The following is a 25,023-nucleotide window of genomic DNA, read 5'->3' on the forward strand; positions in this document are numbered from 1 at the left end:
TGTGACCACATTTCTTAAGGAATTTTGCTCAACAGTTGTGTATTTTGGGAAGGCTCTAATCATGTAAGTCTGTGTGAGAACAACTATAAAGAATAATTAAATGAGACCTGCCAGATCACTGGGCATTTGTAACACAAATCTTAATCTGCTTTGGCATGAAAGTGAACTTGGAGAGATTCAGATCTGAACAGCCCAGGAAGCAATTTGGCAATGTAGCCAAAACAGTCAGGTGAGCAGCTTCACAGACCTCTAGATTTATTTATCTGCTCCTTGGTGGAATATTCCTCAGTTACAATTTTGTCCTTACTCAAAGTGACAAAAAATAAAAATCTAGTCTTTTCTACTCCTCTTTGGTTTCAAATGGAAAGTGTTGGTTTTAAGAGCATAATAATGACACGAAAATTTAAATTTAAAAAAAAAATTAAAAATTAAAAAATAGAAGCAGTTTACAGTATTTAAGTTAGTTAGTGCTACTGAGTTCTGTGCCAGCCTTTTCTGTATAGGAAAAAAGAAGACATTTCATCCCAGAACTGTAAATAATATTCTCAGAATTATCATCCATGTAGTCTTAATGTAGGATTGAAGCTGTCTCAAACTGGAATACAGCTAAACTACTGCTATCAACTGCTTATAACAGGCCTAAGGCTTCTCCAGGTTGCTTATGTGAATATTTTGAATTACTAAAATTTCAAATCACCAAAAGTATCCTGAAGCCAAAGGTTCACTGATAATCCTTCAAAGATGAGATTTTTTAATACCCTTTATTAGAGGTAGGGTATACTGGAAAGCTGCACAAAATAAGACCCATATGAGGACAAAAAGATTTACACCTATTTTGAAACTGACAACAGTTTAAATCAGATTATCTAAGTATGATTTCCCTTACATGCTATATAAATGCCAACCATAATCTGTTTACAATTGTTTGTGATTAAACAGCTGAACTATAAGATCCCTCTCAAGTCTTCAGCAAATGTTTTTCAATAGCAGGGAACTGTGAGAATTCTTTGTTTGGATACTTAGGTAAAATATGCAGGATGATGTCTTAAACTATGATGTGGAAATGATCACTAAACTTAAGTGATCCTACTAGGGAATTTACTGTTCCTACACTATTTTGTACAGTAACCTGCAGAACTGGAAGAAGAATGGGGTTAAAGAAAATGGCAAGGGATTTTACAGATAGAAGGGTGTAGGTATTTTCTGTGGAGAGAATGAGCTTGGCTTTCCAAACCAAATCCCAACTACCAAAGTGTTTTTCTGGGTCTTGCAGGTCTCAGTATTTGTCTTGATCTTCTCCTTACCGTCCTGCCCACACCCACTCAAGTGTTGGTCATAAGCCATTTTCCTCATCCACAATTTTCACCATATTTTAACTTTTGAACCCCTCCAACCACAGAGATGCCAAAATGTAAACATCCTAGCACCAACTTTAAGTTCTTTATTTAATCTCTCCTATTTTTCTACCTACTCTGTCTCATTTACCCATTTCTCAGCCTTTTCACATGGTTTTAGATGTTGTACACTAAATATGGAAATTCTTTCTTTAAGTATCCACAAATCTCTCCAGTGTTAATAGTGTTTTAGAAGGCACTTAGTAAGGAAACTGAAGTGATATCAAAGACTAACTAGAAGCAGCTTATATTTTTGTTTGGAAGTGAATTGCATAAATATTAGCTACCAAAGCTAGTGCTCCCAAAGTACAGAATATGTGTTATTCTTACCTAACTTTAGAAATCCAGAATTATTGCCTGCTTTGAAAGCCTATATTCATGCAGCTATTAATAATCTTTATATTCCTTTATCCTTTGAAGGAGAAAAATGCCCATGTAAACACATGAAATTTTAAGAGAAAGAAGAAGAATCAGAAGTACATTTCTTATTCATCTTCAACATGAAGAAAAAGCATGTTTTTAAAGAGAGTAGCATTTCAAATTTATTTCTCTTTAAAAAAAAAATTGCTGTGTTTTGAACAGACTATTTAAAGAAGTCATTCATGCTTTTGTCCAGGATTTCAATTTAAGACAATTAAAGAAATGTAAGAAAGAATGTAAGAAATGTTAACATTTTAAAGCATACAAGTGATTCTTCCCAAATATACAGATACCATCCAATATAGCAACTCTGATGATACGGGTTATATCTCTGGTAATTATTTATTTCAGGGCTTTGCAGACTGGTTGTGTTAAGAAGAAACCCTATATACTAAAAGAGAGCATCAAAAATTTGAATGCTGAAATCAGAATTGATAATCTGGATCCTTTACACTGACATAAAAGGAAAGTCATTTTTCTTTTGATGCTAAATACTAGCAAAATTGAAAATGAGAGCAATGATTTGACACTAAAAGGTTCACAAATATACATATTTCAGGTTTTAATTTATTACTTCTTCTACCATGGGTACAAAATACCTTGAGAACCCTGCTGTAATTAAATGGACAACATTGTTTTGGTTACACAGAATCTTGTAATTTCTAGTGCAAAAAAACCAAACTGCTGATCTGTGTGAAGGGAATGTTTTCCAGAGTTTTTTGGCTTTTTAGTGCTTTGACATCTTTCTCAGGACACCATTTTCTGACCGTAGGGATCTTTGGTTTCAGGTAATGAGATACTGCCAGAATAACAATATTGTACTGTATTGTCCATTTCCAGTGCTTTGCAAGGCTTAAATAATTAAAGTCAGGATCCAAACATAAAAGAGAAAACAAATTTTTGTAAGAAGGGAGGTATACGAAGGGTGGTTGTATAGATGATGGGAAGGATTATTTTATTGCTCTTTCTTTCAAAGACCATGATACAGGATATGATAACTGCAATGTCCAAGCAAGGCCTTTCTCCTATAACCAGACTATTTCAGAATGTGGTGAAAAATATGTCAAAATACATAATTTGTGCCATGACCTAGATTTTTAGTCATTTTGTAGTAGCAATTTCCACAAAATTATTGCAGTGATTAATCCTACATTTACATGTCCTCTGTAAGTACATTGATTCTCTTTTTACTGGTAATTTCTGCTTGTAAATGCTAAAAAATAGTAAAAAGGGAGGTTCTGTATTACTTTTTTATATGACTGGATATAACAACTGTTCCAAACTTTTTCCCTAAGAATTTTTTTTTAAAAATTGTTCAGGAGAAAAAAATCCATCCATTCCCTGAAAAACATTCATCTCTTTGTTTCTTAATTTAAAGTAGAAAGAGAAAAAGAAAAACATTAAATAAAGCTGCATCTAGACATCAAAATGTGCACCTTTTTTTGATATTGCCATAAGAGAGTTTTTCCCCTCAAACTACTACATTCTTTATTCTAATTGCTGTTCAACACTTGATTTACACCTCAATTGTATTCTCATATAAGCATTTTGCATTTCTTTCGCTTATAGGCTATAAATAATTGGTAGTTTTTCACCAAGAGGAGAAAGAGAAGTTCTATTCACACATATGCAGAACTGCCAGCACATAAAACACCCAGGTTGTAAAAATAAAAAACTGTCTCCCATCAGAAACACTTGCCAGTTAAATGAAAGGCCATTCCATTAAAGCCTATTAGAATTACTCAGAGCTTTCTGAAGGCCAGAGAGACAAAGTCTCCCATTAAAATTCCCAATTCCCCAAAGTTCTCCCCATTACCAAGATACAGGACAGTCTTTTCAGGGTGTGTCCTCATAATCAGGAACTGAGCTTCAATAAGACAATACTTATGATATTTCTCAAGTGTATTTGTCATATCAATTGGCCAGAGCAGTGAGGAATTGCATGTCAGAAAAACTCTTTCTTGTTAGGCTTATCTCTATGAAGGAGCATTGGACCTTGCTGCCTCTGACTTCCTTAGCATCGTCTTTGGCATCCCACAGCACTAATGTCTGCGAGACCTTTCCTTCTTTTAGTGTACTTTACATCCATCACACACACCTGCTTTTTTTTCCCAGCTCTTTTCAGGGTCTTCAGAGGCTTTATCTCTCTAGAGCTCAGGGAATCTTTCAAGAAGGTACCACCAGAGGGCAAAGCCGGATCAGGAACACCCGAGCTCATCCCGGCTCTGTCCCACAGCTCGGAGTGTGCTGGGGCTTCAGGACTAGCCGCTCACAGTTCACACACTAATTGCAACTAATTGCAATCACCAGCCAAAACCCCCTGTCTCCAGAAAGGTTGCAGTATCTTCAGGATATTAAATTAAAGGCCTGGCAGCATAATTAAACAACAGCTTCATTACCTTGTGATAACCTTTTTTGGAATTTGTGGGAATCCCCAAAATTTTGCTATAAGAAATTAAAGAGAACAACATGAGAAGAACTAAAGGAATAATTCCCATTAGATACTTCAACCCTTAGTTTTGAACTCATTAAAAGATACTCTGGTCTAGAAATTTATTTTGAGAGAAAAAGCATTGCAACTTTATCTCTGGAAGCATTGGATCTGTATTGGAGTGACCATCAAGCCTGGATGCAGACTCCATTTCAACAAGAAATGTTCATATGGCACGTTTAAAATCATGAAAGGGTAGCCAGCTATCACAAGACAACCCATCCTATTTAAAATGATGATTAGAGGATGCATTTTACTTGATGCTGATGAGAAAAACCTAGCAAATATGCATTTATTCCATAGAAAGTATTCAGTCCCCAAAGTGTATTTCAAACCATTTGTGCACCTGATCTTTTAAGAACAGGTCTTACTTAAAGAAAACAAAAAACAACCTGCATCTCACTGTACTTCAGACAAAACACCTATCCAGGTGCTTCACATAAAGTCTGCTTCCCTTCTCTCTTTCTGATCAGCATCTTCCTAAGATTTTACATTTTCCCTTAAGACTCTGTGCTATTCATACTGAAGAAGATTGACAATCCAAAAAAAAACCAATTAATTATCAGCACAGTCAATGTAAATCTAAGTGTAATTTTGTGAGTACAGTGTTTCTCAGGCAGCAATATCATCAGTAACTAGCCATAGCAAAGTGAGGAGAGGGTGTTGCATGCCATGAAAACTTCACATCTGCTTCTCAAGAGAACCAGCAACTCCCACACCACACTCACATACCCATCACCACAGCGGGTTTTCAGTCATAATAAACTTCTGCTGACCCAGACACTGGCACATCACCCCTCCAGCTGAGAGAGTCAGTCAGCTTGTTGGTAGAGCACTTATTTTCCAGCAAGATATGATCTCATATGCACTAAAGATCCATGAAACATACCTCAGCAGCAATGAGCACTCCAAAGGCAGAAAGGCAATCCTTCATCCAACAGAGCAGAGTGTCAGAAAGTGGAGCAGATTGATACCCAAGTGTGTGGAAAGTGCCAGCGTTAACCATCATTGCAAGAAAATTGGCTGCTATGCCCACAGTCTAGAAAATTATCCACCTGGTACTGCTCAGGGATGCACCCATCCATTTAAAATCTTTGGATGGAAAATGTTGTGATGTCTAATTCACACATGCTTTTGGGCCTAACTGCACTGAAAATGTGTTCCATGAGGTACCTTGCTAGGGGATTTTCTGTGTGAGCTAGTGAGTCCTGGTCAGGGCTGGAGCTGGAGAAATAGACTCCAAAAGACCAAAGCAGCAGAAATCTACTTTAGAGATACATGATACTGAAAAGCTGAAAAGCCTGTCTTTTTTTTTTTTTTTTTTTTTTTTTTTTTTTGTGCTAGTCACAGGAAAGCTTTACCAAAGCCATCCTAGACAATTTGATCCTCTATGGCCAACCTTGACACTTCAACTTCTTCGAGATGTCAAACAAGAGGAGTTTTAAAATCTTATGCTCAGCCAATATTGTTACAACCATCAGGAGGGCTTTTTCCAAGATGCTTCCTTTAAACAACAATAATAATTTTCTATATATTTTACGGTGTATGTGAAGATAGGGTCACTAGAGTTCATGCTAATAATGTACAGTACAACTAAAAGTTAAAATTACAGGAGTACAGGCAGGAACTACACCTGCTCTTTTTGAATAAAAATATTTAAGCTAGGAAGAATGCCATTGCACAGCTGAACTATCATTTTCAATGGCTAGAAACAAAACCTGCAAACAATTAATCCTTTAATCTCTATTATAAATTATATCTTCCACATTACATTCCTAGGCATTTTAAAATATATTGTCTTTCTGAAAGTAGTCTAATCATTCAGAAGAACTCCTGCTATTGGACAACACTGGGTTTTACTTTTCTTCTTTTTTAATATTATTTTGTTCTCAAGTGAACTTGAGTTTATTGTTTTAGCAATACTGTACTGCATGTATATATTCCCTTCACCATTTGTGACAAAACAGTCACAGGATTGCTGCAGAGAACAATGAGATCAGCAGGTGTTAAGATACCTTTCAGTATGTGCAATTTTTTACATTAAAGAGGAAATATAAAAATATACAAAAAGCATATCAGACTTTCACAAGACAACTTCATGAAAAGCTAGTGAGTTTCAAAGGGCATTTTTACATTTATAATTGCATGAAGAGAGTGGAATTAGAAAAATATATTTCTATCACTGTGTTATAAAAATAAGTTCTCTAAAATAATTTTTATATATAATTTTAATATACTATGTTTAGGATCCAGAAACTACAAATCAAAATGCCAGCCCTAACCTCTCCCCAAGCCCTCTTCCCCATACAAGTTTCATTAGCATACCTAACAACATAAACAGCATGTATTTTTAAGAATCTTTCAGAAACACTGAGATCTTTTGACTGTGCTATTCACTTGCTGGGGAAATACTCCTGGATGTCTTCATCTCCTTTGCTATGCTTTAAAATATGACAGCCTCTGCATCTCTGCCTCTGAAGCTGCACACAAGCAAGAGAGACCTGCATATTTTGCAACTCAAAATATTTCTGCTCTTAAACTTGAATAGTAGTGGAAAAGACCCAGAGAATCCATTTTACATTTCATGTGTCCCTTCTCCCAGTAATGAGAATGTTATCATTTCCAGCCATCGATAGACAGGTCTTAATGCTGTCAATAAATCAACTTGTACATTTACAGAAAGCTGCAAAACTAAAATGCAGGTCCCCACTCTTCTATGTCAGAGGGCTGTGATGGCTGTTCCATATAATGCCTTTTTTTAAACCTGCTCAAACCCTACTCTATTCAAAGTTCCTTCTGCCCCCACCCATAACACTGCTGTCAGACAACATCTCTCAGCATTTACCTACAATGCCTCTAATCCAAAGTCATAATATGGAAAGTAGAGGAAGCAAGACATTTGACTTCACCTTTAATCTTTTAGGAAGCAGTAAGATCACTTACCATAGTCGGAGCACCTTTCCAAATTTGCCTTCTTTGGGAAAATTTCTTTTATTTGTACAGTTTTAATCACAGAAAGACATATTCTGTGTAAAATTCATTTCACAGAGCAAGAAAATTCTTATCACCCAAATAACATAAAAAGTTTTACTGAACCTGAAAACCCTTGTCTCTTTAGTGTAATAAACTGTGAGGTCCAGAGCAATAACAATCAAAACCCCCGATGAAAACATCTCACTCATCCAAAACCAATTCCGGTTGGTCAAAGTTCTCAACAGTTAAGTATCAGCCCTTGAAATGCATTTGCATATTGGTACCAGAACAGGGTGCAGAAACCAACTGTCATTTAATCAACTTCCTACCCCATATAAAAAATGCTGCTGAAAAAGTAGACAAATTCTATAGGTAACAAAGACCAAAACAGTGGCACTCCATGTATACACTGTGTGTACAAGAATTAAGCATTGAACAATCAGAACAGAAAAGTCAAGACACTAGTATTCTTTCATAACTGAAAAAAGTGACCTTTTTTTTATTTTGTCTCTATCATTAAAAGCATCATGAATTAATTAATGCAGTTATAATACATTAACCTGGGTGGTAGTTTTGAACTTCATCTTTTCTCTTCCATGACAGTGCTAATTTATTTAAGACATTTGAAACCTTCTGTATTCATCACTTTATTTGCCTGTTCTGGAGCAACAAATCTATAAACAACTAATTGTTGTATGATATGAGGTCTCTAGTATGCTGATGCTGCATCAGTCAAGAAGAATGATATTTTCAGGCATTTGTAGCTTTGCAGTCATTCTACTCCAGCCTGCAACTGATCTCAGAGGATCAGAGTGAGCTATAAAAGTAAATTTCCAGAGTTTCCTAGCCATGCCACTCTAGAGACTTAGGAAAGAGCAATGACAACATCTGAAATTAACTTTTAAAAAAAATCCTCTTACTTCTTTTCAACACATTTAAATAGAATAACAAACTCACCAAATTCACTTGTTTATTCTTCATTTGGGAAGCCAACGTTCTACAGATGAGGTGCTATGAATCCAGCTGCCTTTCCCTCATTCTAGGAGATGTAGGAGATGTGAAAGGTTCAAGTCTATCAGCAGAAAGCAACGCTGGTGCATTTCTACAGCAGGGAGACAGAAAAAGCAGAGGTGGAAGGAGAAAAATCAGCCCTCACAGCAGTTTAAGAGTTCTGGCATGTTGTTATTGCCTCAGATTGCTATGACTGGCTTTAGTTGATCTCCCCTCCTCTGACATTGCTGCCTGTAGAGCTGGGGAGTGCAAAGGAAGGCTAATCACTGTGCACCTCAGGCTGTATCCTGCAGTAATCCCTGGAGATTTATCAATACCTGGGGAGGAAAGCAATTTTGCCACCTGGCACCTGGGATAAAATGATCAATTTCTTAATTCTAGTACTAATGTTGGATTCAAAGCTAAGTGATAATTATCCCAGCTGGTTCTTAAAACAGCTTCTGAATGACGCTGATCATGATTATTAAAACTGGTGTGAAATGCATTGTGGCATATGAGTTCATTTGGTTTATTTATAGATTAATTTTCCTCTGTTTATGTTCATGTTGAATTTAGGGAAGGATAGGAGTTTTCCCCTGTGAGAAGAGCTTCCTCTTTTCCTAGTTGATATCATTACTTGCTAGATGCATAAGTTGGCAAACCTTTCACACTAATGGCAAACTACAATAAAACAGTTGGTGGTTGCTTAACAATTCGCTTTATTTATTTATGGCTGTATAAATAAAGGCTTGAATCAGCTTTGCCAGTGTTACAGAGAGAAGGAGAAGATGCTGTTTCCTAAGAGGTTGAGGGGCACAAGCTACCAGACAAAGCACCCCTGCAGCCTGAGCTCTGCTTTCAGGCATTGCTTATTGCCCTCAAAATCAACAAACTCATGAAATCATTTCACCTCTTTGTAAGCAGGTGAAGGAGCAATGAAAAATTCCAAGTCACTGTTAGAGGAAGAACTAAACCATTTGTTCAAGCTGAAGTTTGCCTGATGGTGCCTTTGGACAAGTATCAGAATATTGAAGAATGTACTTATAAAAAGTACAAGTACAATAAAATAATACCCTGAGCAAAAACAGTAATAAGAATGAGACTTTTTCCCCCATACATTTTATGTGACTTTATTTAATTTTACTTTATCAAATATGAAAAAGTTCAGTGACTCAGTAAACCCAGACCTGTGATTTTTTTCTCTGTCTCTCTACAAAACTTGACAAAGTTCCTTAGATGCCTCCATTTTTATTTTAACTTTCTAGATACCTTTAGAACCTTCTAGGTACTAGGAAGCTCTAAGAACCTTGGGTACAGGTTTTGTACCATTGGTCTGACTGTGACTTTCAACCAGAAGCTCTCTGACCTCTGATTCTGTAAAAATGCCCTCTGTTAGATAACTAACTCTTCAGACTGTGTATAAATACCTTTTACCAAGAACCTCTGTCTGTTCAGGACACACTGTTAAACTGCTCTCATTTAAATTATTCACTGAGAACTTGCAAGGAGGAAAACACTTCCATCAGTAAGCTGGGTCACCTATTATATAACAAAGCCAAATTCCTTCCCTCTCTCTGCTGCTACATATCTAAAACTTCTCTCCTATCTCACAGGTTTTACCCTAACCACTACACTGCAGTGCATGAGTCAAGAGTCTCTCAGGTATGAGAGAAACCAAGGACAGTGTTTCAGTGCAGCAGTGAGCTCAGGTGTCCTGGAGCACGTACAGATTCTCATTCCCATGTGAGGTCATATTACATATGCCATAATATCCAGTGGCTATCTTAATCACCAGAAATGTTAGGCATCCCAGAAAAAGGGAGTAGAATTTCCAGCTTGCATAACACTTGTTGTAAACAATCCCCTTGTCCCAGCAGAACTTAAATGTTTCCTCAGCCAGTTCTCACTGGGATGTCCCTGGGCTGCCACAGGCACCTACCACTGATTTGCACCCCACAGCAGGCAACATGCATTCATACACATTTGGATTTCTATGTGTGTATCTCCACAGCACAGAAAGGAGATGAACCAGTGCTCCCTGTCTTTAAAGAAATTCTAGACACTACTAGATACAGTTACACCCAAACACTACTTTCTACATCAGTAAGTTAGTCTGCCAGTTTTGCCTTGAAAAATCAGGATACCGGGACCAGGTCTGTCCATGAACTTATTCTGGAGCACGTATATACACCTCTCTGAAGTTTTGAATGTAGCATTTGAAAGGTCTGATGAAAGTCCCTGTTCATATCAGCATTTTCTTCCTAACTTTGGGCAGTGCTGTTCTGGGCTGCTGTGATGTTCTGGGTCAGTTTGCTGTCCTAGGTTAGTTTTCTCTTCTGGGTTAGTTTACTGTTCTATGTGAACTGACTTTGAACTGCAGTCTAAGGTGTACCATATATAAAGAGTTTTCATGCAAAATTTGATTTCAGGTAAGAAAAAAAATCTTTCAGATACAGAAGATCCAGACCCTTTCTGCATTACATCTCCTCTCCTCTCCTCTCCTCTCCTCTCCTCTCCTCTCCTCTCCTCTCCTCTCCTCTCCTCTCCTCTCCTCTCCTCTCCTCTCCTCTCCTCTCCTCTCCTCTCCTCTCCTCTCCTCTCCTCTCCTCTCCTCTCCTCTCCTCTCCTCTCCTCTCCTCTCCTCTCCTCTCCTCTCCTCTCCTCTCCTCTCCTCTCCTCTCCTCTCCTCTCCTCTCCTCTCCTCTCCTCTCCTCTCCTCTCCTCTCCTCTCCTCCCCTTTTTTTTCCCAAAGACTGATGAAAGTCAAAGCCTTAATTTTTTGTCTATTTGCAGAAACCTGTATTTTTTACAGCAAAAAGTAAAAAGTTTCTAAATCAAATTATTACTAAAGAAAACAGAAAGCAGAGAAAGACATTATCTTGATGACATACAAGGTTCTTTATTCTTTTCATCTCACTCATACTATTTTCTTCCAATAAAGGTTTTGACAGCTAAGATAACATGTGGATAAAACAGCAGGTGTTAGTCAGACCTTACCCCAAATTTCATGCTGGAGAGAATAACAAATACAATTTAGTTTATTTTAAAACAAAAGATAGGAGGATTGGTAAGAAAAATTATGTAATGAAGCTTTAAATATTGTTTTATTAATATGTAAAACTACAGCATAAACTAAGAAATTTACAATACAAAAATGTACTTTACCTCTCCCACCTCAAATATGTATAAAGTCAATCAATGCTAAGAATTTGTCCAGACAAAATGTGTGCTCTTTACAACTTAGAGTTTCTAACTTGTAGCAATGGAAGAAAATAATGGTATGATTTATGATGTTCTCTTTCAGTTATGCAGCAATGTCTGAGTTACAAACATATTACTATTTAAGAAATAGTTTTCAATTTTATGTATACTTATATATTATAGTGCAGTGGTAAAAAATTAAAGCATTTTAGAGTGTTTAAAAACGTGTTTTCAAACTACAATTCTTTGGTGGACTAACTTCTAAGTTGTTTGGAAGATAGAGTACAAGATAATAATGAGAATGGCTTAACTATAGTTTAGCCACTGGAATTTTAATTTTAAATGCCATGGTAAACTCCAAAACAAAGCACAGACTGCCACTAGCTGTTCTCTGGATTTAAATTACAATACAATAACATAATGCTATGAATAATTACTCTTGTGTAGAAGTCAAAATTATATTTGCTTTTAAATGAAGGTGTATCTTTTCCCTGCAAGCAGCAAGGTAATCCCACCACAACTTCACAAACCTTGCTAAAATCTCACTGCTATTGTGAGTGACATGCAGTGGCAGCATAGCACAGCAGAAGTAACACATAACAAGGAGACAACATGTAATATAACTCACTCCATTACTTTTTTTGGTCACACAAAAAGCAATTCAATTTTCAAGCAGACATAGGCGTGCACTTTATTTATCTCTGGATTTTGCTACCCAGATTTCTTCCCAGATTTGTTGAAATGACCACTGGCAGGTTGGGCATATAGGAATAATCTTACAATCTTTTTTATACTACCATTTTATAAACCTTTGCTTTTCTTGTGTTGTTCAGTGGTTTTTTGTTTTTTTTTTCAAATTATGCTTGGTATGTAAATGTGCACACATACATTTGAGTCTGATACAAAAATTTTTTGAGTCCTTCACCTGCTGAAAAAGCCATTGGTCCACCAGTGTAATTAGTACAAAACCTTGAAATAATCTTATTAGATACTCAACTACAATTAAAGGTATTTGCTTTACAATAATGACATTAAGAAAGCTTTTTCCTGTCAAAGTCATATATTAGATTTGAAACTGAAAATACATCTCTCTCTTAATCCTCATGTGCTCAAACAAACATTCATTGCAATCATGTAACTAAGTACCATGAGATAGACTAAGTAGTTGACTTTGAATGAAAAACACACTCAAGAATTCATAAAGCTCAGTCTACCTTGTCATAGCTTGTACAATTATTGCCAGTGAAAAGCAGCTTTGGAAAGTGTTGCTAGAATATGATAACTGAACACTGAAAATTGAAGTGGAATGTTTCACCTGAAGTAAGAGTTTGAAAGTAAAAGATACTAATTCTTATTTGATTGCTTATTCATATATTTGTCTTACTATTTGTTACCAGGTACTCAGCAACTTTATTAATTCTCTAATTTCAAACGTTTTTCTTCTCAGGAGCAAAACTGGCAATGAGGTCAAATGGATTAATATGTTGAGCTGAATAGCTTTTATACAATTCTGAGTGCTTTTGCTGAGAGACACCTGAGACCAGTTGCTATAGTAATATTTTTCAAGAGAACCCCGTGTTGATGTTGTTCATATGGGGTAGAAATGCAGAGAGGAAATGAACCACTTTGTTATTCCATGCACAGGAAGGCCAGCTTGCACAACTGTTAACAAATGAGCAAAAAATGTCACAGATTGGTAGCCATTTGGAGGTGGGTGGAGTGGGAGATAAGTGGAGAAGAAACAGGTCAGATCCATACCACAAAGTTGGGGGTAGGTGTAAGTAATGACTAGATATATATATGTGTATTCTAATTAACTCATTAGCTGTCAGGGAAGATACCAAGAGGAGCATTAGAGATACGTGTTTCAGCTCTCCAGTATGAACAAAGCCTCTTGCTTGAAAATCTCATCTCCTTGAACCAGCTCAGATAGCACCTGACAACCTGGTTCAAAGCCTTCACAGCCAAACTTCACATCAGAGACTTTTTGCTTGAGACAAGGAGCTGGCAAGCAGGGCAAGTTTCCTTGATTGTCTCCCTTCTCCCCATTTCCCCCACAGACACTTCCCGTATTTGTTGCCCTTACTGGCCAACAAGTGGTGCCACTGTCAACTTTCTGATTTTGAAAGAAAGAGAATAAAGTGTGCAGTAGCACTGAGGACTGCTGGACTGTTAATTCTCTTTGATGCAGTTGGTCCTTAAGTTTGAGTCTGTCAGAACACAAACTTTTCATCTTTAACTTCACCCACACAATGGCATTCATGCAAGCTGTGACAGTGCAGACTCACACTTTTCTTGAAAATCTCCCACTGAGGTGAAGCTTGTGTAAACAGGACAGGTGGAGTTTCAAGAAAAAGTGATGTCCAAAATAATGTTTGAGGTTTTTTTAAGTTAGGCAAAGCTTGAGATATGACTACTAGTCTTAAAAGCCAGAAGGTGACCATGCAATGAGAAATAAAGGCGCTTTCCTGGTACAGAGCTCTTGTTTAATGGTGTGACTGGCTGTCAAAGGAAAAATATTGGAAAGTGAGGGGGTAAGAAGAGAAACTGAGACTGCACATTGGCGGGGAAACTCCTTGTAGGTTTGGGGGTCCTGGACTCCTCAAGGAACGCACAGCCAAGAGTTGCAGAGAACATAAGCAAAATATTTGTGGAGACATACATGGTTTTGTCAAATATTTTAATTTGTTATCAGCCACTAAGCTCATTTCTTGTCTGTGTTTCAGCCAAGTCACAGTTCATGCACCTTCATGTGTCTGAGGATCTAATTATAAACAAAGAGCATTTGCAAGCTTTGGGCTTACAAAAACAGCACTAGATACAGGGAATTCCTATGAAATCAGAACTGGTACTGTAGACTTAACTTTTTGGAAATTCATTCCTTATTGGCTGTAGTTCATGCTATGATGGATTAAGGCAGAGGTAGTGAAATGAGTGCTGGTCTGCCTTTATATACTGTGCTGTTAACTTCAGAGGTTTGAGAACAGTTTTGCAACCAGTTAGATTTTCTCAGGCATAGGCTGGAGGATTACTGACCTTGTCAGCCTTTCCAATGAACCTTTCTTGCTCATGTCTGAGCCAAGAGACATTGAAATCCATATTTTCTTGGCTGCAGGGACAACTTAGAGCACTTAGGGAAGAAAGCTGATTGTAGTCATGACAGGCACAGGGAGAGGATGTGGTGCCAGAAGACTGAATGCTGACAGATAGGGCAATAGCAGTAGGGGCTCCTAGTAGTGGAGAGACAAGGATCTGATTTTAGATTTAGCCCTCTTGGTCTTGGATGTGTACTAGGATTAAGCCCCTAGACTCTGAAGAAGACAACAGTTGACTGTCCTGGTCTGTTTTCCAGAGGAGGGTGGGAGAACATTGCTCTGTTATACTTGGTCAGCTTTGAGTACACAGTGGCTGGTACCATACTTAGTAGCTATGTGCGGCTGCCTAAGTGATAGCAGTCTGGACTCCTCTGTCATGGGGCCCACTTTCAAGCTCCTCCCTTAGAAAAGAGAAAATCAAGTACTACAGTTCAGAGGCTCCAGTGAGTACTGTCATAAGAGGCAACTCTGAAGTAAGCTGCAGCATTCAGAAAATAAAAGCAGAGGGAAAAAAAAAGAAGTAAGACAGTTTTGTGGATTATATTTTATAAATGTTACAAATCAATTGCTTATTTTTGTCCCTAGTTTGATTCACTTCTTCCAGTTCCATCACAGTTTAATTATAGCATATTAAATGAAACTACAAGCTGCACAGCTAGGCAAGTCATTGAGAAGATGGACATAGATTGTGCAGATCAGTGCTCAAGGCTAAAACTGGGATATATAAGTGACATTAGTTGCTTGTTCTGCTCTCATCAATGAGTGCAATGTCATTTGAGCAATACAGACAATTGGAAATGAGAATTATTTTAAACCAGTTTTACTGTCTGTTACTTCATTCAGTGCTACTAAGCTCAGTCTGTTTTCACCAGATAATACCAGTGATAAGTTAAGGAACACAAAGAACATGAAGAATTATGCGCCAGCACTTTCCAGATTTAGTTTCATAAGAGTTACCAAGAGATACTGAAATTCTGGTAAACACAGTTTTTATGCAAAGTAATGGACTGTCACTTCTTTGGCAAAGAAACATTGATGAAAGGATGAGAAACACTGTGCACTTATTCAGGCTACAGAAGAACAGATCCAGACCTATATCCTAGCTATTCTTAGTGAATATACTTGTTAAATAATTCTAGCTCTGTTTAAGAGACACCAAGCTGAGTATAAAAAATATTGTTATTTCTGCACATTCAAGTAATTTTGCAATGACATGAAGAAAAAGAACATTCTAGAGGAAGTTGTGGGTTTGGTACATACAAAATAAACAAAATATGAATGGCTTTATCTAAACAAAATCTTCTGGCTGTTTAATATTTCTCTGGTTCCATGGTATGATGGAATCACAGAACAGTCCAGATTGTTAAGGACCTGGTCCAATATTTGCGAGAAAAAGAAGCTATATGAGCGCCCTGTCCAAAGGCATAATGAAAACCTCCAGCAATGGGGACTCCACCACATACTTGGGGAAGTTGTTCTAGTGATGGGTTTTCTTCATTGTGAACAATTTCTTTCTTATGTCAATATGAAATCTCTCCCAGTGCAAATACCATTGCCTCATGCAGTTTCCCTGTGTCTACTTATGAAGAAAATTTCCATTTTCTTTGTATCCATCCTGTAAGTATCAAAATACTGTGATGTGTTGTCCATGAGCAATCTCTTCTCCAGGAAGAAGAGTTAAAACTCCTTCAGCTTTTCATCAGAGGAGCTTCCTCAGCCCTTTGATCACCTTCATAGCTTTCTTTGACTTTCTCCATCTGTCTTTCTGCATCTTTCTTGATCTGTGGGGCCCAGAACTGCATGCAATAGTCCAGGTGCAGCCTGACAAGCACTGAGAAGATTGTGGTGATCCTGTCTCTGTCTCCAGCAATGTCTCAGTGGGTGCAGCCCAGGACTTGATTTACCTTGGTTGCTGCAGTGGTGCACTGTCAGCCAACACCTAGGCATAAATAGGGCGAGGTTTGATGTCAGTACTGACAGTGGAATAGCTCTTGGATACAAAAGTATACAAGCACACTTCCACTTATATACTGTGTGCACATTAGCCATCAGTTACAGTACAGAAGGAGTTTAAGCATTCCAAATCCCACCAGTAAACAGTTAATCCAATTCCAAATTTTGACTTTCACGGGAAAAGAGCTATCAGAAAAGAAGAACCAGTTTGTATTTGTCCTTGTAAATAAGGTCTTTCTAGCAGAAGGATTTTTTATAATTACGTTTATCCTCCAGTGAATTAAAATATATGGTACATAGATAGAAAATTATCTTCCTGTCTGTTGTGAACTTTCAAACCTTTCAATAGAGTCTATCCCAATTTCAGACGAGAGTTTGGTTTCTGGTCGTTAATGGAATGACTAAACAATTGCCCTGATTGCTTGATCTAGGTTTCAGCATGTTTTATGTAATTAGGCTGATATTTTCAAGATTAAATATTCTCTCAGATCTTGCCAGTGGATTCTGCTGCTTTCAGAACTCTTTTTTTAAAGGATTCTTTCAATGCCAAATTATTCAGAATATTTTCTCTTTGACCACTGATAATTTCCCCACTGTTGATAAACTTTCACACATCTCCAAATCACAGCCAGAAGAACATAAACTGTGAATTTTATTTGTAAGCATTCCAAGGATATAAGGGTATGAAATAAGTGTAATAATCAGACCAAGAAAAAATTTGAATATTTCACAGCATTATTGATTCCCTAGGACAATGTAGGCAGTCTGGGTTGTTGGCACATTTTTAAGAAGTTTTAGTATTTCTAACTGATCTGATTTTTCTATCAGTAGATAAGGAAATAGTGCAAAGAAATCTGTAATAACAATTAAATTATTTTGTTGACAGCTTTCCTGTGACACTTTGCCTCCTTTTTTTTTTTCTTTTTTTTTCTTTTTTTTTTCTGGTTGTTAAGTTTAGCTAAAAAAACCCTCTCACTTCAGGTTTCTATGCTTTCCTGAAACAACATGATATTTTAACCAGTTCTCTGATCCTCTTCCTTCTTTATTTATACAAAACAAAACTAGAAGCAGATTTGTTAAATTTGAAAGACACACGGACCTTGTGATTCTCATCTTCAGTTGTTCGTCTTTTTAGCTTAACTGAAGTCTTTCAATATGAACTGGAGATCTTCTGATGGTACAAAACTTAATTTTGTATCATATCTCTTGTTTCTAAACTACTTTGCAGTTTGTCTGTCTCATTTCATGCACCCACACACAAACACAGAGCATCAGCCATCTCCAGTGGGAGGGTGACAGCCACACAAGCCCACTGGTAGCCAACCAATGCACTGCGTGGCAGTGGCAAATGGATGCCACATCAAACCCCCCTCTGCAGAGTATCCCATAAAGTTTTCAATACCTGTGAGGAGCAGGTATCTTAATTTTTGATCATTAAAGAAGAAGACTATGCCAAGAACATGACTTAGTGGAAGGAGAGGCAAGACCAACTTGTCAGTAGTCTGGGCTAGCAGTCTTCCAGAAGTTAGACAAGGCAAATGATTGGAGCATAAAAGCCTTCACTTTGTCCTTGATGAACAATCTAAGAGAACCAAATATCTGAGGAAGCCACCACCATAAGGTACAGCAGGAGACAGACAGATGTGCAGCCTACACTAAGGTGCTTCAAAAGCCCCAGAATTCAAAAGCTGTCTCAAAAATCTAACTTTGGCACAGCCACAGAAAGGACAGCTATATGCAACCAATGCTAACGTTCCTCAGGACTGGATTTCATGCTCCTGCACGACTGGTCTCCAGTGTACACTAACATGCTGTGAGTGTTCCCAGCAGAGGGTCCAATCTTCCATGGTAACGCGCTTCAGGGAGCTCTGGAAATGCTTTAATTATTAAAATGAATAATTCCTACCAACACATTTAATTGGAAAATATTACATGTTTAAATGGGCTCTAATGGAAGGGCTCTGAAAAATCTGACTATATAATAGAGTATGCTGTTTGAAGTGAATTTTAGCAATATTTTTTCAGTGAATAACACCATGCATTATTTATCCTCTCTCTTTTTAATCCTGTCTGAGAGTTTATATGAAAAAGGAATCACTGGAACCTCAGAAATAAAATGCAAATCTGTGAATTGCCCCCTACGAGCTTAACCTACCAACACTAGCCCATCCTCCTTCCTCGCTTCCTGTTCCCTAGCTTCCAAGGAAATAGTTCAGTGAATTTATTGCTGCAGAACAAACTAACCCCCTTGTTTCTGCCTCAGCGCTGGTCGGACTGTGCAGGACTGACCAATTACAGGAACATTTGTAGTTACCACAGCCTGACAGAGATGGGACATAATCGAAGGCAAAAGAAGGCCAGTGTGAGTCCGGACTTGTGGGAGTCACAAGGGAAGAGGGCAGTAAAGAAGGTTTCAGGACATAGATATCAGCCACACAGAAGAAGCAAGGATAGGTGTGAACCAAAAGAGTCAGCAAATATCTACAAAGAGGTTGCTACCTGAAGCTCTCAAGGTGGTAGTTTGGATCTTTAAGGTGCTTTCTAGCCCTGATCATTCTGTGATTCTGTGATTATGAAATATACAGCTTCACAGCTGGAGTTATCTAAACTGTTGAACTTGCATTCTGTCATGAGAGAGTGGGACTCAAGGAAGGATTTATGCCTCCAGATTAAGTTCTGCCAAGCCCAGAGCCTACAGTGAGCCTTCTTAAAGGGAAGGACCCACTGGATATACAGCCTTGTAAAGCAATGGTACTGTCAGACTTTGCCTGATCTGATTAAAAAAAAAAAATCACTCTTCATATTTCTTAGCATTTTTTTTCTTCCTTGGAATGTAACTATGTTACCTTCTAGATGGTGGATAAATCAGGAAGCCACTTAATCTGAAAGTTACCTTCTTTCCCTCAAATTCTAGTAGGAATATAAAGAGATGAGGAAAGGGACATTCAAGAGAGGTATTGTTATTATTAAAAAAAGAATTTTCAAGAGAAGAGGGGAAGTCAGAAAACATTTTCTACTAAATAGAACTTCAATTTGAAAATGGTAACTATTATTTTAACTGACTCTAATAAGCAGACCCATAGACACAAGTGGAAACTTGTTTCATTCTGCCTGGTTTCTGAAACAAGCAATCTTAATACTTTTTGAGCTCTTTCTTCTCATCTCAAACCAGAGCATTAATTCACACTTTTTTTTTTTTCTTGTTTATCGTGACACTAAAACAAAATTGTGGGGGCTTTCTTATTTATTGCAAATACAGCATTTGACAGGCCTGGGGTTTTTTGTGGTTTTTTTTTGTTTTGTTTTGGTTTTTTTTTTGTTTGTTTTTGTTTTGTTTTGTTTTGTTTTGTTTGTTTGTTTTTGTTTTTGTTTTTTTTTGGTTTTTGGGTTTTTTTTCTCTCTCTCTGTCCATATTCATTAGCTGGAGGAACGTGCTGAAAGTAATGAGATTTCCTGTGTAGCTGTTAAAGAGTTCAGACTCCCAGATTCCAAAAAGAGAGATTCTGTAGGTATCTCCTTTGCCCAAAAGATTCAACAGAGCACAGCACAGCAAGTGTGGGAGGGGAGCCAACTACACTGTACTGCACTTTGTAACCCTAACTCATTGGGCCTGTTGGGGATTGCAATATTCAAATTCAAATAGAAATTAATTGGTATCACACTATTGGAAGTAGCTACCAAACATCCATGCTGTAGCTCACAGATGAAATTTAAGCGTTCCCAGAGCTCTGAGATTACCACAACCCCACCAGTTCCCTCAGATTTTATTCTGCTGTAGCACTGTATCTTGTCTGCAGTTTGGCTATTTTCGTCAATAGCTCCCCTTGAATCTGTATCTTTTGCCTAACTTCTTTGTTTAATATTTAACATACTGTGGTTCCTTGAGTAAACAGCTTACACATTGGAATCTCTTGTGGCTGCTTCTGCTGAGTCAGACATCAAAATCCAGCTTCTGGTAAGGCGTCTGTGACATATGGACAAAGCTGTGTTTAATCCAACACTTGGGTGTGATTTGAAGCTCTGATTAACTAAATTATAACCAATTTCATAAACTCTCAACATATTTGAAAAGAAAAAGGAAACAAGGGAAAAAAACTAAGACCAGGATTTTTTTTCCACATGAGAAAAATAAATGAGGATGCAATAATGGCTTCAATACAAAAAGACCAAAGTTTCTGCAGATGCTTGAGTGTTTGCAAGCTCCTGGACTGTGGTAAAGCAGGAGCTGAACCCACTGCTATATATGCCACAAGGAGAGATTCTGCAGAACCTTTGAGCTTGCTGGAAGATAAATGCGAGTAAAGGGAAGCAAATAAAAGCTGTTGTAACCTGTTTGTTCATACTGCATTTCCCTGCCCACATGGTGGCTAGTCTTGCCAATTCTAAAAAGCCAGTTTTTCCTTCAGGCCTCAAGAGATACAAAAGACACGGGCTTTTGGCTTTGCCTGTTGCTCTTGGAAAGCTTCAACATATACATTTCATTTTCTCCACCATACAACCAGGTTCTAAAATGTATCAGATGCAGCATGTCACAAAATACTATATATTGAAATCCTGTCAAGAATGAATTTCGTCAAAACTATTTTGTTTAGCAAGCCTAAAACTTGGCAGGAATTTCCACATGACAGATACTGTTCTAGAAACACTCATAAATGTTAAAAAAGGCACAAAAAATGTAAAATTAACCTAATGCAGGCAAAATTATTTTGATGCTGCATGAATGTACTATTACACTTAGAGAGAGGTTTTAACATTTATTAGGAGAAAAGAACTAAGCCTGGAGGACTTGGAGAGGAGGAGGGAAAAGTTTTGCTCAAAGTGACCTTGCAGCTGGGAATGCTAAAAATGTCAATATGAAAAAACACCACTTATCATACCTAATGTTGTTCATCCTCTACATGCAGGGAGCCTGTGACCCCAGGGAACAGGAGCCTGTGTCCCAGAGAGCACAGAGACTGTGTTCCCAGGGAATAAGAGCCTGTGTCCCTGTCCAGCATTATTAGTGAGGTAATGATATAAATCTACTCAGCATTTTGACTGTGATTTGATGTTGCCCTTGGTTAACTGTATGTGTTGACTTACACAATGTTATAGGTTAAGCAGAGCAAATACCTTTCATTTAAGACAGTTCTGAATATGGTGCTCTTACAGAGCCAGAAAGCTAAAATATAGATGTTTCTATCCAGAAACATCTATTTTCACATCAAATCTCTGTTTCCAACAGACACACAGAGCTAAAATTCTGCAACTAGCATACAGTTCATATCTATAATGAAAATCAAAAAGCAAAATCCCTGTAACAGGAGTGCACATTTAAATTACATGCCATTGAAGCAGAAATTAATTTAGATGTGATGAATATCCTTCTCTCTTCTTTTATCTTTGATATTCTAGAAGCAGGTAGCTCTTGAAGGCAAGGCCTGGCCAGGCTCTAGGACAAATGATTCTATCTTTTGACATTTAAAACTTGACAAGAAAAGTAATATAAAGTAATTAAGCTGAAATCTATTTTATTTCCTAAGTTAAACATATTACAGTATTTCCAGCTGCCTGCTCAGTATAACTATGCAGAGAAAAGTAGGACTGAGTGTTTAAATAAGGTACTGTAGTTGCACTCTGAAGATGAGGCAAGACTGGAATCCTTGCTATTTTAAAAAAAGAAAGAAAAGTGCTAGCCAGTCTTTCCTGGAGAAGAAGCTGAGTAGAGAGCTGAGAAATAAAATTGCCATAAGGTTTGGAGAGGTTCAAAATTAAGCAGAGACATCCTCATGTTTAATCTTGAGAGATTAAAAAAAACATTTTGGGGTGAGTTTGCTGTTGTTGTACAGTAATACAGTTCTATAAAAGCTATAACACCAGTCTTCCTCAGGATTGCAAAGGTGGTGGTGATGTTGTTGACAGAAAAATTAGAAGGATTTTTGAAGGTTTTTTACACTTAGATTGACAGCTTGATTTCTCAAGTTCAAAGAAAAGCATATCAATATTGACATATGCCTTTCCCCATCCCTTTATCTTTGGCTTGAGGTTGTCAACCCATTTCATCATTCCATCGCAGAACCCCCACCTAGTGTGCACTCTGCACCAGGAGGAAAAGAGCTCTCTAACTTTGAACACTTCAAGATGATATGAAGAAGATGCAAACAAGTGTACTGAAAATCAGGGCTTTATTGCAGTTTTTAAAACCAGCATTGCATTCTTGCTGTTTGGCTGTTTTACCTGTCCTGAAATCTGGGGAATGCTTTCTGTCTTGTCAGTAAGCTACACCAATTTTCTTAGCTATTTAAACAAAAACATTTATTCTAGCTTGCAAGCTCTCCTTATTCAAAAATATGTAAGTATGGCAAAGAGAAATGCAATTTTGAATCTTTTTCTGATCTCTGTGGGAGAAACTGATAGATCCATTAAATGGTAAGTGCTTCTTCCTCACACAGCCTTAAATTGGCTTTCCTTCAACTTGCACTCTTATTAGTTTCAGAGAAAACTCCAGGCTGCCACCCTGTCCCTTCCTTTCTTTAAGGTTAGTGAAAATATTCCAGCTAGGATTTATTTTAAAGGTGTGTCCTTTTTCACAAAAAAATGCAGCAATCTTAGGCAAACAGAAGAACAGCAGGCAAGAGGAATTCTTTAGCTAGCCAATGTTCCATATTTTATTTTCCAACAGAGAATCTTAACAATCACCCATTGTGTTAGAAAGCCACATGATGATAATATAAATTCAGTGATGCAAACCAAAGAGCTACAGACCTTTCTAAATCAACATAAACATATCCCCAAATCTGCATGTAGACCAGCTGACAGGCGTTCCCTCTATTTTCCTAGGAGTCTTGCCCAAGGCTGGTTGTGCTCAGAGCCATGGGTGAGTGTGAAAGATCAGAGCAGAGCGGGGGTTCACTGCAGCAAGGCACGAGCCACCCTCCTCAGCCAGAGGTTTGGCTTCTTCTTTAGTTAATGACAGCTGAACCATTTCTCCAACGATACATTCATACTGCCATATCGGAAAAGAATGCCATCCATACATGTTTTGTGTCCCACAGAGGTTATGGTGACATTTCAGAAACTTCTAGGGCTCTTCTCAGAATATCATTCTAGTCCATGAGTCTGTTGTTGCAGCATAACTAGTCTGGAGGCTCAGGGCAGGTTGTGCTGCTGAAGAGCCCAGGGTCAGGGACTTCTAAATCCCATCTCCAGGCTGTGACCAACACACTCTTGTGTTTTATGGAGGAAATCATCACACACTTCTCTGCTTCCAGTTCTCCATCAATAAAATGAAGGGTAAAAAAATTATAAATTTACAAAGGGTGGATTAAGAATTAGTTATTTGTGTACAAAATTGTGTATAAGATATGCACTAAAGATTGCTATGTTTGGTCTATTTATAAACATGCAGGACAGAGCACACATACTGAAGAAACTCAGCCACTCAGTATACTTCAAATGCACTTCAAGTATAGAAACATTAAAGAGCACTTATTGAACAAACTCCTCCACACAGAAAAAAGAGATCTGAACCAATTATTTATACTATATGCCTTCCTTTGTATCTCAACACCATTTATGAATTCCACTTCCTTGTCACCAAGAGTTGTCTGGACAGTGGTTGATTCTAATATGATCAGAGTAAGCAATAAAAATAATCAAAGTAATAAACTTCTTAATACAATTATCAAGATAATAGTCTTGTGGATGGTCCGTAAAAGAAAACACTTCCAAAATGAGATTGAAGGCATTAGGTGTCTTGAGCTGTTTCAATAGTGAGGAAAGCTGTGTGCCTCCCTTTTTACTGTGATTTTGTCTTTGATTTATTTTTATCTTATTTATAAAGGAAAAAACAACCTTTTTAATAATCAAAAAATATAAATTGCTTAATGCAGTTTTGAATTTCACTTATAATATTTTTCCTAATGACAGGACCTCTATAGATTCTTTCAGGTGGAGATGAGATGCACAAGGACTAGCCTACACTACAGACTCTAATTCTGATGCAGAAAAGATTTTTTTTCCCAGCACTGGCAAGGAAGTAGTGTTGCTTTACAAAATAATTTTAAATTCTTCAAATAAAATGTGTATATTAAAAGAGCAAAACCAAAGTAGTTTGTGTCATCAAAAAAAAAACTTATCTGGGCTACTCCCTCCTTTAAACCTGGAAAATTAAATTCTGTTTTCACTTCTGAACAAAGCCAGAGCTTTGTATTGGTCAAATACTTCATTTTTTCCAACTACATAATGAGTAGGAAATACAGTCCCTTGGATAGGCAATACAAGTCATTCATGATCTTTCACTTTTTCCCATTCTTTTAAATTCAAAAATTTGTTTGCAAAGCTCAACTCATTTTGTTTTAGCATGTATAGAATTTATCCTTTAAACAGAGTCTGGACCAAGATTTAAGGAGGCAGCTAGATGGCATGTTGGTTTTTAATGGCACTCACACACACACACACACTCTTATGTCCAAACCTACAGAAAGATACCACAGTATTTTGAAAACGTATGATTTACTATTGGGTG

The sequence above is a fragment of the Vidua chalybeata genome, chromosome Z, assembly GCF_026979565.1.
Source record: "Vidua chalybeata isolate OUT-0048 chromosome Z, bVidCha1 merged haplotype, whole genome shotgun sequence".
NCBI classification, from domain to species: Eukaryota; Metazoa; Chordata; class Aves; order Passeriformes; family Viduidae; genus Vidua; species Vidua chalybeata.